Below are 12,519 nucleotides of genomic sequence, written 5' to 3' on the forward strand. Positions count from 1 at the left end.
ACAGATGGCTGGAGATGGATTTCAAACCATTTGGGAGATTTCCTGGATCAGAAATACGTTCCCGTTTCCCCAGACATAGTCCTACTTATTGCAGGCGGTTACAGCCTCAAAAGCCGACAGAGAATAGCAATTTCTCACTGTGTAATTTTTTTAAGGTATTTGTTAAGAGCTTACTAAGTTCCAGGCGCTGTACTAAGCACTGGGTTCAAGCTAATCAGGTTGGACACAATCTGTTTCATATGGGGCTACAGTCTTAATCCCCATTTTACAGATGAGGTAATTGAGGCTCAGAGAGGTTGACTTGCCTTGTGACTTGACTCGTCACAGCAGACAAGTGTGGTCCTGACAACCCAGGACCTGAATCCCAGGCCCATACTCTGTCGCTTTAAGCCACTCTGTTTAGCAGTCATTCAGTCAAGCTATCAATCAGGCACAAACTCCAAGGATCCCAGAGAGAAGCAGCACAGTAATAGCTGACAGATAATTTTACATTGTTATATTGTACTCTCTCAGACCCTTAGTACAGTGATATGCACATAGTAAGCGCTCAATAAATACGAATGACTGGCAAGAGAAGAGAAATTACTCTTGCTGTTGTCTCTGGGATTAGGATGGCCATTGGTTCAGTTTTCAGTTGATCGGTGCCCTTCTTGAACCTGATGCCCTTTCCTCCCATTTTTTAAGTTTTCAGCCCTGATGCCCTCCCGCCCCTCCCCGCCACCACCACAGCTTCTCCCTCCACGTTCCACTAACTCCATCGAGGGTCCCGAGTTCCTACAGAGGTGAGAGGGGAGCGTAAAGGCTCTGGAGCAAGTTCGGGGAGGTCAAGGGCTTCCCCAGAAGATTAGGGATTAGACAAAATCGGCTTCCTCCTGCAAAAGCAGTGGGTGTGATGTTGTCACTGTCTGCTGTGTGCCAGGCGAAATGCCTATGATGTCACATTTTTCTTTTTGTCCTAAGGGACGTTGGCGGCCTCCCCAACAACCAACCCCACTAGAAGCCGGGCCTCAACTGGGGGGAAAGCAAGTAGTAACTCTGGGCAAGTCACTTTACTTCTCTGTGCCTCAGTTACCTCATCTGTGAAAGGGGATTAAGACTGAGAGCCCTATGTAGGATAGGGACTGTGTCCAACCTGTTTACCTTGTATCTACCGTGGTGCTTCATACAATGCCTGCCACATAGTAAGTGCTTATCAAATACCACTTTTTAAAGTCGCTGTGGCAGGAATAGCAGGGGCAGTTCCTCTTATGCTAGAGGCTGCTCTGTTCCCTTGGTTCTGGGGAGAATGTGTTTGTGTGTGCAAGCAGAAAAGGAGGGGAGAGAGAGAGAGAGGGCAAGAAGAGGCTGGGTATGTTGGGGAAGCTCAGGATGGTGGGGGAAATTCTTCAAGTGAAATCTCAAGATTGCTAAAATAAAGTTGAAAATTACCATCCTGAAAAAACCAGGCTAAAAAAGTTACGTTGCCTAAATTATCCGAATGATGACTTCAATATTCTGCTTTACTTTGACTGAGAAAACTTGACAGTATTTATACTTTCAGTCTTTATTTGAGCTAGACAAGTCTGTTCTTTCTTTCTCTGTTCACATCACAAGATCTCCTATATAACGAGAAAGAAATATGAAAAAGCAAAAAAAAAAAACTTGCCCAGATTTTCCAAGTCATAAAAGAAAACCTGATTGTACAAAGTCTTTTGACTTCCAACCTCCCCTTATTTTCCTTTTTGATTATCCTGTTCCTTTTCTGGGTTGGTTAGTCACCCAGATAGCAGAACAACCAGGCTTGAGGAATAACTATGAATACACAAAATACCTGCCTAGATTTTCCAAGTTGTAAAAGAATACCTGATTACACAAAGCCCTTTGGTTTCTAACCTGTCCTTATTTTCCTTTCTGATTATCCCGTTCTTGTTCTGGAGTAGTTAATCACTCAGACAACAGAAAGAACATTCAGGCTTGTCCCTAATTAACACCCACACCCCTGCATCCAACTGGGTCTATCAGTTTGATCTGGACCCAGGGATCATGCTGGATCAGTTTGGGGTCTTGAGATGGGAGGAGTGAGACTCGGTGGATATCTAACAATAATAATAACAATAATTGTGGTATTTGTTAAGTGCATACTATGTGCCAGGCACTGTACTAAGCGCTGGGAAGCCAAGCAAATCATGTTGGACACAGTCCTGGTCCTACATGGGTTTACAGTCTTAATCCACATTTTACAGATGAAAAATTGCAGCATCAGAGAAGTCAGTGACTTGTAGATAAATCACAGTAGATAAGTGCAAGAGTAGGTCTGAACTCTTTGACTGTAGACATAGATAAATATCAGAGTCAGTGGTTCCAGGGCAGATTCTGGGCTTGAGTTTCCCCAGTTTTGAATGAAGAAACAGAAGGACCCTGGTTCAAAATCAATTTGTCAATCCTAAGGGACAAATAACACCATCTGTGTGCTTCTAAGACCGATCCTTCTTTCTGTACCCTATTGCTCATTCATTCATTCAATTGTGTTTATTGAGCACTTACTGTGTGCTGAGCACTGTACTAAGAGCTTGGGAGAGTACATTTCGACAATAAACACACATATTCCCTGCCCACAACGATCTTAGAGTCTGGGGGGGGGGAGAGACAGTGCAAATAAATATATTACAGATTATGTACCTAAATGCTGTGAAGCTGGGGGCAGGGGAGAAGAACCAAGGAAGCAAGTCAAGGCAATGCAGAAGGGAGTGGGAAAAAAGGAAAGGAGAGTCTTAGTCTGGGAAGGCACCTTGGAGGAGATGTGCCTTCAATAAGGCTTTGAAGAGGGGCAGAGTAATTGTCAGATTTGAGGAGACAGGGTGTTCCAGGCCAGAGGCAGGATGTAGGCTAGGGGTTGGCAGCAAGATAGGTGAGATCAAGGCACAATGAGAAGGATAGCATTAGAAGAGCGATGTGTGTGGGCTAGGTTGTAGAAGGAAAGTAGCGAGGCGAGGTAGGAGGGGGGAAGGGTGGTGGACTGCTTTAAAGCCAATGGTGAGGAGGTTTTGTTAGATGCAAAGGTAGATGGGCAACCATTGGAGTTTTTTGAGGAGCAGGGTGATATGTCCTGATGGTTTTTATAGAAGAATGATCTGTATATCTTCATCTCCTTTCGGTAAAAGCCACTGTTAGATTGTAGGCTCCTTGTGGATAGGAGTCAGGTCTACGAAGTCAACTGGCCTCTCCCATGACCCTAGAATAGTAAGTGTTCAATAGAAACTATTCACTGACGGATACTTTGTAAACAGTAGAAACACACCAAATGGTATTGATTGATCTCTCTCCTTCGTCTTCAATCCTTCAAAATAATTTTTTTGCCGTTGTGAGAGCCTTGGCTTCCGAAGCTTGGAATGCACTGTCCCCTTTGATAGGAAGGCTGCTTATGAAGTGGACAGAGAGGGACGAATGGGTTCTTTCCATAGCCCATCCTGGCTAGGACCTTGTCCCAAGAGATTTATAAAAAGGATCCACTCTGGTCTGAACTGGTTCCTTATACCTAATCTGAAGGATTAGGTCAGATCATGGTTCAGCCTGGAAGCTAAACCTGACCTCCAAATCTGTGACTCAAACCAGCTCCTGGAATTACCCTCCCTAAAGAGAACAGAACTTTGGTTTCAGATTAGATTTGTAAACTCATCCTTTAGATTGTAAGCTCATTAGAGGCAGGGGATGGGTCTGTTATAGTGTACTTTCCCAAGTGCTCAGTACAGTGTTCTGCACACAGTAATCACTCAATAAATACGATTGAGTGACTGAGCAACCGAATAGCGCTTGTGGTTGAGAATGGGATGAATGGCTAGTTCATCTTGCTTCATTCCACCCAACATGTTTCAAGTCTTACATCATGACCACCAGCAGCTGGTGCTGTTGGTTATTTTAAAATCACAGGCTGTGATAGATTCATTCAATTCATTCATTCAATAGTATTTATTGAGCGCTTACTATGTGCAGAGCACTGTACTAAGCGCTTGGGATGAACAAGTCGGCAACATATAGAGACAGTCCCTGCCATTTGACGGGCTTACGGTCTAATCGGGGGAGACGGACAGACAAGAACGATGGCAATAAACAGCGTCAAGGGGAAGAACATCTCGTAAAAACAACGGCAACTAAATAGAATCAAGGCGATGTACAATTCATTAACAAAATAAATAGGGTAACGAAAATATATACAGTTGAGCGGACGAGTACAGTGCTGTGGGGATGGGAAGGGAGAGGTGGAGGAGCAGAGGGAAAAGGGGAAAATGAGGCTTTAGCTGCGGAGAGGTAAAGGGGGGATGGCAGAGGGAGTAGAGGGGGAAGAGGAGCTCAGTCTGGGAACGCCTCTTGGAGGAGGTGATTTTTAAGTAGGGTTTTGAAGAGGGGAAGAGAATCAGTTTGGCGGAGGTGAGGAGGGAGGGCGTTCCGGGACCGCGGGAGGACGTGACCCGGGGGTCGACGGCGGGATGGGCGAGACCGAGGGACGGTGAGGAGGTGGGCGCCGGAGGAGCGGAGCGTGCGGGACGGGCGGTAGAAAGAGAGAAGGGAGGAGAGGTAGGAAGGGGCAAGGTGACGGAGAGCCTCGAAGCCTAGAGTGAGGAGTTTTTGTTTGGAGCGGAGGTCGATAGGCAACCACTGGAGTTGTTTAAGAAGGGGAGTGACAGGCCCAGATCGTTTCTGCAGGAAGATGAGCCGGGCAGCGGAGTGAAGAATAGACCGGAGCGGGGCGAGAGAGGAGGAAGGGAGGTCAGAGAGAAGGCTGACACAGTAGTCTAGCCGGGATAGCACAGAATCTTGGTGGGGAAGCCCACGATGTAAACTGAAGCAGGGTTGCCAGCTGCTAAGATTGAGTTTTTGAAACGATAGGAAAAGCAGACCGACTTTGAAACTTTTGACTCACTTAATTTTCCATAATGTAAGGTGGTAATTGGACATCAGTTGTGGCACCTATTTGGCTTATAGCTAGGGCTATGCCAAGTGCCGGGGGTCTAATCATGGCTCTGTCGCTTACTGCTGTGTGACCTTGGGCATGTCACTTCATTTTACCTGCCTTAGTTACCCCATCTGTAAAATGGGGATTAAGACAGGGGAAGCAGCGTGGCTCAGTGGAAAAGAGCCTGGGCTCCGGAGTCAGAGGTCATGAGTTCGACTCCCGGCTGTGTGACCGTGGGCAAGTCACTTCACTTCTCTGTGCCTCAATTACCTCATCTGTAAAATGGGGATTAAGTGTGAGCCTCACGTGGGACAACCTGATTACCCTGTATAATAATAATAATAATGTTGGTATTTGTTAAGCACTTACTATGTGCCATGCACTGTTCTAAGCGCTGGGGTAGACATAGGGGAATCAGGTTGTCCCACATGGGGCTCACAGTCTTAATCCCCATTTTACTGATGAGGGAACTGAGGCACAGAGAAATTGTGACTTGCCCACAGTCACATAGCCGACAAGTGGCAGAGCTGGGATTCGAACTCATGAGCCCTGACTCCAAAGCCCATGCTCTTTCCACTGAGCCACGCTGCTCTACCCCAGCGCTTAGAACAGTGCTCTGCACATAGTAAGCGCTTAACAAATACCAACATTATTATTACTGTGAGCCCCGTATGGGACAGGGACTATGTCCAGCATGACTACCTTGTATCTACCCAGCATTTAGCACAATGCCTGGTGCTTAGTCAGCACTTAAAGAATGCAATTTTTTCTTTTAAAAGGCCCAGCAAGCAGGGCAGGTGAACCCAAGCTTGAGACTGCTTTTTGGTAGGGAATGTCACTATCTGTTGCCGAATTGTACTTTCCAAACAGTACAGTGCAGAGTAAGCGCTCAATAAATATGATTGAATGAATGAAGGGACTTTAGGGACAATTAGAAATTGTCTGCAAACTACAATTGCAACCCCAGGAGGCAGGAGGGAAAGGGACTAAGGAGAAAAGAAGGGAGGGAGGAGGAAAGGCAGGGGAAAGAAAATAAATAAGGAAGAGTGAAAGAGGAGGGGGGAATGAGGGGAGAAAAGAAAGGGGACAGGTAAAAGGAAAGAAAAGAAAATGGAGAAAGAGGGGAGGAGAGGGCAGAGAAGAGTTAGGGGAAATGAGGAAGTGAATTAACCACTCAAGTATATTTATTGAGCTCCTACTCTTGGCAGAGCACAGTGCTAAGTGGTGGCGAGAGTATATTAGAATTAGTAGATATTCCTTGATCTTAAGGAGTTGACAATCTAGCCAGGAAGAGAGACACTAACATAAGCTAAGTATAAGAGGAACTAATAAATATAAAGATATGTGCTTCAGTGCTAGAGGGGGTTATGAGTAATTAAGTGACTGGGAGAAAGGAGGCCGACATGAAAGTGTCGGGGGGATTATGTTTGGGAGATAAGAAATCATTCCGGTAGTCCTTCTTGGTGCAGATGGGATTCCAGCAGGGCTTTGAAGGGGTGGAAAGCAGTAATCTGCTGAGTGTGAAGGGCATGAGAGGGCATGAGCAGGAAGTGCAGGGCCAAAGAGATGAGGATGAAGCACAGTAAATTATCTTGAGAGGAACAAAGAGTGTGGGCTAAAATGTAGGATCAGATGAGATTGTGTAGTTAGGAGGGAGAGAACTGATTGAGTGCACTAAAGCCAATGGTTAGGAGTGCCTGCTTGTTGTGGATAAGAATGGGTAACCATTGGAAATTTTTGAAGAATGGAGAGAAGTGTGCAGAACAGTGTTTTAACACTCTGGGGAACAGAGTGTGGTATGAACTGTAGAGGGGAGAGACTGAAATCAAGGAGGTCAGTGAGGAGGCTGATGCAGTAATCAAGCTGGGATATGACAGAGGAAAGGAAGGGATTAGAGAATCCCTGTCCCTTCTCTCCCCTTCTCTTCTACCTCCATTCCCCTTTTCTTCTTCCCCCTTCCCCCTTCACTCATTCTCCCTTCCCTTCCTTTTTCACCATTCCTTTCTTCCCCCTTTACTTCTTCCTTCCCCTTTCCTTTCAGCCCCCCCTTCCCTTTCACCTCTTCTCTTCTTCTGCTTTCCCTCTTCCTCCCCCCCCCCCTTTTTTTGGTATTTGTTAAGCATTTACTATTTGTCAGGCACTTTGTTAAGCACTAGAGTTGATGCAAGATAATCAGTTTGTACTCAATCCATGTTTACATACAGGCCTCACAGTCTTAATCTTCAAGTTAAGTGACATGCACAAGGTCACAAAGCACACAAGTGGAAGATGCGAAATTAGAATCAAGGTCTTTCTGACTCCTAGGCCCATGCTCTTTCCATGGGATTCATTCAGTCAGTCAGTCATACTTGTTGAGCACTTACCATGTGCAGAGCACTGTACTAAGCACCCGGGAGAGTACAATACAACAATAAATGGAGGCATTGCCTGCCCACAGTGAGCTTACAGTATTCATTCAATTGTATTTATTGAGCACTTACTGTGTGCAGAGCACTGTACTAAGCGCTTAGGAAGGTACACTCTAACAATAAACAGTCACATTCCCTGCCCACAAAAAGCTTACAATCAGTCAAGAGGAGGGGAGACAGACATTAATAGAAATAAACAAATTACAGATATGTACATAAGTGCTGTGGGACTGGGAGGAGGGATGAGGCGGGTCGGCTCTCTGCTCCCCCTCTGCTCTTCTGATAAACCTAGTTGTTTGCTGTTCTCCTCTCTTTCCAGTCTCTCCCTTGAAAAATGTAAATGACTTGCAGAATCCTAAATTCATTCATTCATTTTTTTTAATGGTATTTGTAAAGTGCTTACTATGGGTAAACACTGTTTTTAGCACTGGCGTAGATACAAGTTAATCAGGTCAGATGCAGTCCCTGTCCCACATGGGACATGGGGGTGACAGTGTAAGTAGCCTTATTAAAAACACACCTCCTCCAAGAGGCCTTCTCGACAAAGCCCTCATTTCCTCTTCTCCCACTCCCTTCTGTGTTGTCCTTGCACTTGGATCTGCAACCTTTGTTCACTCCTCTCCAGACTCACAGGAATTATGTACATATCCATAATTTAATTTATACGAATGTCCGTTTCCCCATCTAAACTGTAAGTTCGTTGCGGGCAGGGAACATGTCTACTCCCGCAAACACTACTACAATGCTTTGTGCACAGTAAGTCTTCAATAAATATAATTGATTGATTTATTATGAGGGAGAACAGGTCTTGGACCCCCATTTTACAGATGAAGAAACTGAAGCACAGAGAAGTTAAATAACTCGCCCAAGGTCACCCAGCAGACAAGTGGCTCAGTGGAAAGAGCACGGGCTTTGGAGTCAGGGCTCATGAGTTCGAATCCCAGCTCTGCCACTTGTCGGCTGTGTGACTGTGGGCAAGTCACTTAACTTATCTGTGCCTCAGTTCCCTCATCTGTAAAATGGGGATTAAGACTGTGAGCCCCACGTGGGACAACCTGATTCCCCTATGTCTACCCCAGCGCTTAGAACAGTGCTCGGCACATAGTAAGCGCTTAACAAATACCAACATTATTATTAAGTGGCAGAGTCTTCTGAGTCCCGGGCCTGTACTCGTTCCACTGGTCCATGCTGCTTCTAGGCTATTCGACTTCTTTCCTGGTGAATCATCACCATGTGTTTTATTTAGCGGGATCAAGTCCCAGATTTTGTTGCTTCTCCAGAAGGCTGTTCATGAATCACTTTCATTGACCGGTCAGTTGGATGGCCCATAAATTCCACTTCTGTTCCACTCCGTTCCAGCCTGCCACCTGGCTGGCAGAAACCGGCCGACCAGAGCTGGGGTTTTGTTTGTCTTTGGCTGACGTCACCAGGGTGACTCGTTAAGGTGAGGTCATTCTGCCACCGGCAGGGTTTCCGCTTCCCGGATCTTGGTGGCCACAGTTGGGTCCTGGTGTTAATAAAAATGATAGTATTTGTTAAGTGCTTACTGTGTGCCAAGCACTGTTCTAAGCACTGGGGATGATACAAGTTCATTCATTCATTCATTCAGTAGTATTTATTGAGCGCTTACTATGTGCAGAGCACTGTACTGAGCGCTTGGAATGTACAAATCGGCAACAGATAGAGATGGTCCCTGCCCATTGACGGGCTTACAGTCTAATCGAGGGAGACAGACAGAAACAATAGCAGTAAATAGAATCAAGGGGATGTACATCTCATTAAAACCATAGCAATAAATAGAATCAAGGGGGTGTACATCTCATTAACAAAATAAATAGGGTAACAAAAATATATACAAATGAGCGGATGAGCACAGTGCTGAGGAGAGGGGAAGGGAGAGGGGGAGGAGCAGAGGGAAAGGGGGGGGAAAGGGGGCTTAGCTGAGGGGAGGTGAAGAGGTGGGTAGAGAGGCAGCAGAGGGAGCAGAGGGAAAAGGGGAAGCTCAGTGTGGGAAGGCCTCTTGGAGGAGGTGAGCTCTCAGTAGGGCTTTGAAGAAGGGAAGAGAATTAGTTTGGCGGAGGTGAGGAGGGAGGGCATTCGGGACAGCGGGAGGACGTGGCCCAGGGGTTGATGGCAGGATAGGTGAGAATGGGGGACGGTGAGGAGGTGGGCAGCGGAGGAGTGGAGCGTGTGGGGTGGGCAGTGGAAAGAGATAAGGGAGGAGAGGTAGGAGGGTGCAAGGTGACGGAGAGCCTTGAAGCCTAGAGTGAGAAGTTTTTGTTTCGTGCGGAGGTCGATAGGCAACCACTGGAGGTTTTTAAGAAGGGGAGTGACATGCCCAGAGCGTTTCTGCAGGAAGATGAGCCGGGCAGTGGAATAAGAATAGACTGGAGCCGGGAGAGACAGGAGGAAGGGAGAGCAGAGAGAAGGCTGACATAGTAATTCAGCCGGGATATTATGAGAGCCTGTACCAGTAAGATACCCGTTTGGCTGGAGAGGAAAGGGCGGATCTTGGGCGATATTATAAAGGTGAGACCGGCAGGTCTTGGTGACGGATTGGATGTGTGGGGTGAATGGGGTGAAGTTAATCAGATTGGACACAATCCCTGTCCCACAAAGGGCTCATAGTTAACATAGGAAGAAGTAGGATAGAATCCCCATTTTATAGATGAGGAAATTGAGGCACTGAGCAGTGAAGTGATTTGCCCAAGGTCACGCAGCAGGCATGTTTCAGAGCAGGGAATAGAATGCAGGACCTCTGACTTCCAGGCCCATGCTCTTTCCACTAGGCCACGCTGCTTCTGAGCCCAGCCTCCAGTTCCATAGATTAGAGGAGAAGAGGGACCCCGGACTTCATAAGGAAATATCCTCCGTTTGTTCAGAGCTATTTGCTCAGGGGCTTTTTGTCTGATGGTTTGGTTTCTTCTGGCCTCTCAGACAGGCAGGAGTACTGTCTAACAGGTCTTTAACGCCTCCCCTCACTCAAACACTGGATCATTCCTTCTCGGTCATGGGGCTGAATTCTTTTTAAATCAATCACTCTACACTAAACAAATTCCAACTCGTCCACTCCCTTTTCCTTCCAACCTGTTTTGCTTCTTCTCACCACCCTTCCACATTCAATGGGCTTAATTAGTATTTCCAAGTGACTTTGGAAATAAAGGGAGCCAGACACAAAGAAATCCTTAAGATTAACTCTTAATCTTAGTCACTCAAATTAAGTGGGCAAATTAATCTCAATTAAGATTAAAATTGTACAAAGTACGTGTGTGTATATGTGCCATATATAATACCAAATATATCACCATGTATACCCCGATTAGACCGTAAGCCCGTCAAACGGCAGGGACTGTCTCTATCTGTTGCCGACTTGTTCATCCCAAGCGCTTAGTACAGTGCTCTGCACATAGTAAGCGCTCAATAAATACTATTGAATGAATGAATGAATGAATGAATACCCCCCCACATATATGGTATACCATAAAATTACATATATATATATATATACATAATTTTTATAGCATTTGTTAAGTGTTTACTTTGTGCCAGGCACTGTACTAAGAGCTGGAGTAGATACAGCTTGGACACGATCCATGTCCCAGATGGGGCTCATAGACTTAATACCCATTTTACAGGTTAGGTAATTGAGATCAGAGAAGTTAAGTGACTTGCCCAAGGTCACACAGCAGACAAATGGCAGAGCAGGGATTAAAACCCAGGTCCTTCTGTTTCCCCAGACCAAGGGGCATTCTGCTTCTCTTGTATTGTTCCTAGAGCACTGCCTGCCATTTTGATTCCCAAGAATGAGGGCTCTAACTTCTTAATTTTATGTCACACCTGAATGTAAATGCTTGTAACCCAAAATTTTGTGGCTGCTTTGCTAGCTAACAGGTCAGTGGGCTGTGGATACCCCCCTCATAAAAACCAGCCTAGCACTTTATGGAGAAATGCTGTTGCTGTTTTCTTCTTTTAGTTCTGCCTCCTCCTTCCATCATCCCAGGTGACTCTAGTAATTAGACCTTTCCGATGATAGGATGGAATCTTAAATTTTATGCAGATCCCTCCCACCTTAGGGCAAGTGGTCACATTCATTAGGGCAGCTGCCAATCCCTTCCCCACCCACACAGGATGGGACTGACTCTAGACTGTAAACTCATCCTCTAGACTCCTCTAGGATCATTGTGGGCAAGGACTGTGTCTCTTTATTGCTATACTGTACTCTCCCAAGCGCTTAGTACAGTGCTCTGCACACAGTAAGCACTCAATAAATACGATTGACTGACTGACAACCCATGAGCCTCTTTCAGAGCAGTGGAAATGACAAATCCAGCCACTTCCTCTGACTGGCCAAATAGAAGGCACTCCTCCCTCGCCCCCCTTAACCCTCCTTCCCAAAGTGCAGACCGGGATCCCAGACTCCTGAACTGGCTGGGAGGGGAGGGGGAAGAGCCACTTTTCTTCTCCAATACTCTCCAACTCAGATCCTCCCAGCCCAACCCTAAAATCCTCTCCCCATCCAATCAATCGATCAGTCAATCAGTTCTATTCACTGAGAGCTTACTGTGTGTACAGCACTGTACTAAGTGCTTGGGAGAGTACAACAGACTTAGTAGACACATTCCCTGCCCGCAACGAGCTCACAGACATTAATATAAATGGCGACACAGACATTAATATAAATAAAGTACTGATAAGTACACGTGCTGTGGGACTGAGGGGGCGGCGAATGAAAGGAGGAAATCAGGGTGATGCAGAAGGCTTTGATGGTAGGGAGAGTAATTATTGTCGGATAAGAAGACGGGGGATGTCCCAGGCCAGAGGCAGTATATGGGGGAGGGGTTGGTGCTGAAATAGATGGACTAGATGTACATAGATGGACTAGATGTAAATATATGTACAGTGAGAAGGTTAGCATTCGAGGAGCAAAGTGTGCAGGCTGGGTTGTGCTAGGAGAGGAGTGAGGTGAGGTACAGGGGCCAAGGTGATTGAGTGCTTTAAAGCCAATGGTGAGGAGTTTCTGTTTGATGCGGAGCTGAATGGACAACAACTGGAGGTTCTCGAGGAGTGGGGAAACACGGACTGAACGTTTTTGTAGAAATAGAATCCAGGCAGTAGAGTGAAGTACGAACTGGAGTGGGAAGAGACAGGAGGCAGGAAGATCAGCGAGGAGGTTGATACAGT

The sequence above is a fragment of the Ornithorhynchus anatinus genome, chromosome 7, assembly GCF_004115215.2.
Source record: "Ornithorhynchus anatinus isolate Pmale09 chromosome 7, mOrnAna1.pri.v4, whole genome shotgun sequence".
Taxonomy (NCBI): Eukaryota; Metazoa; Chordata; class Mammalia; order Monotremata; family Ornithorhynchidae; genus Ornithorhynchus; species Ornithorhynchus anatinus.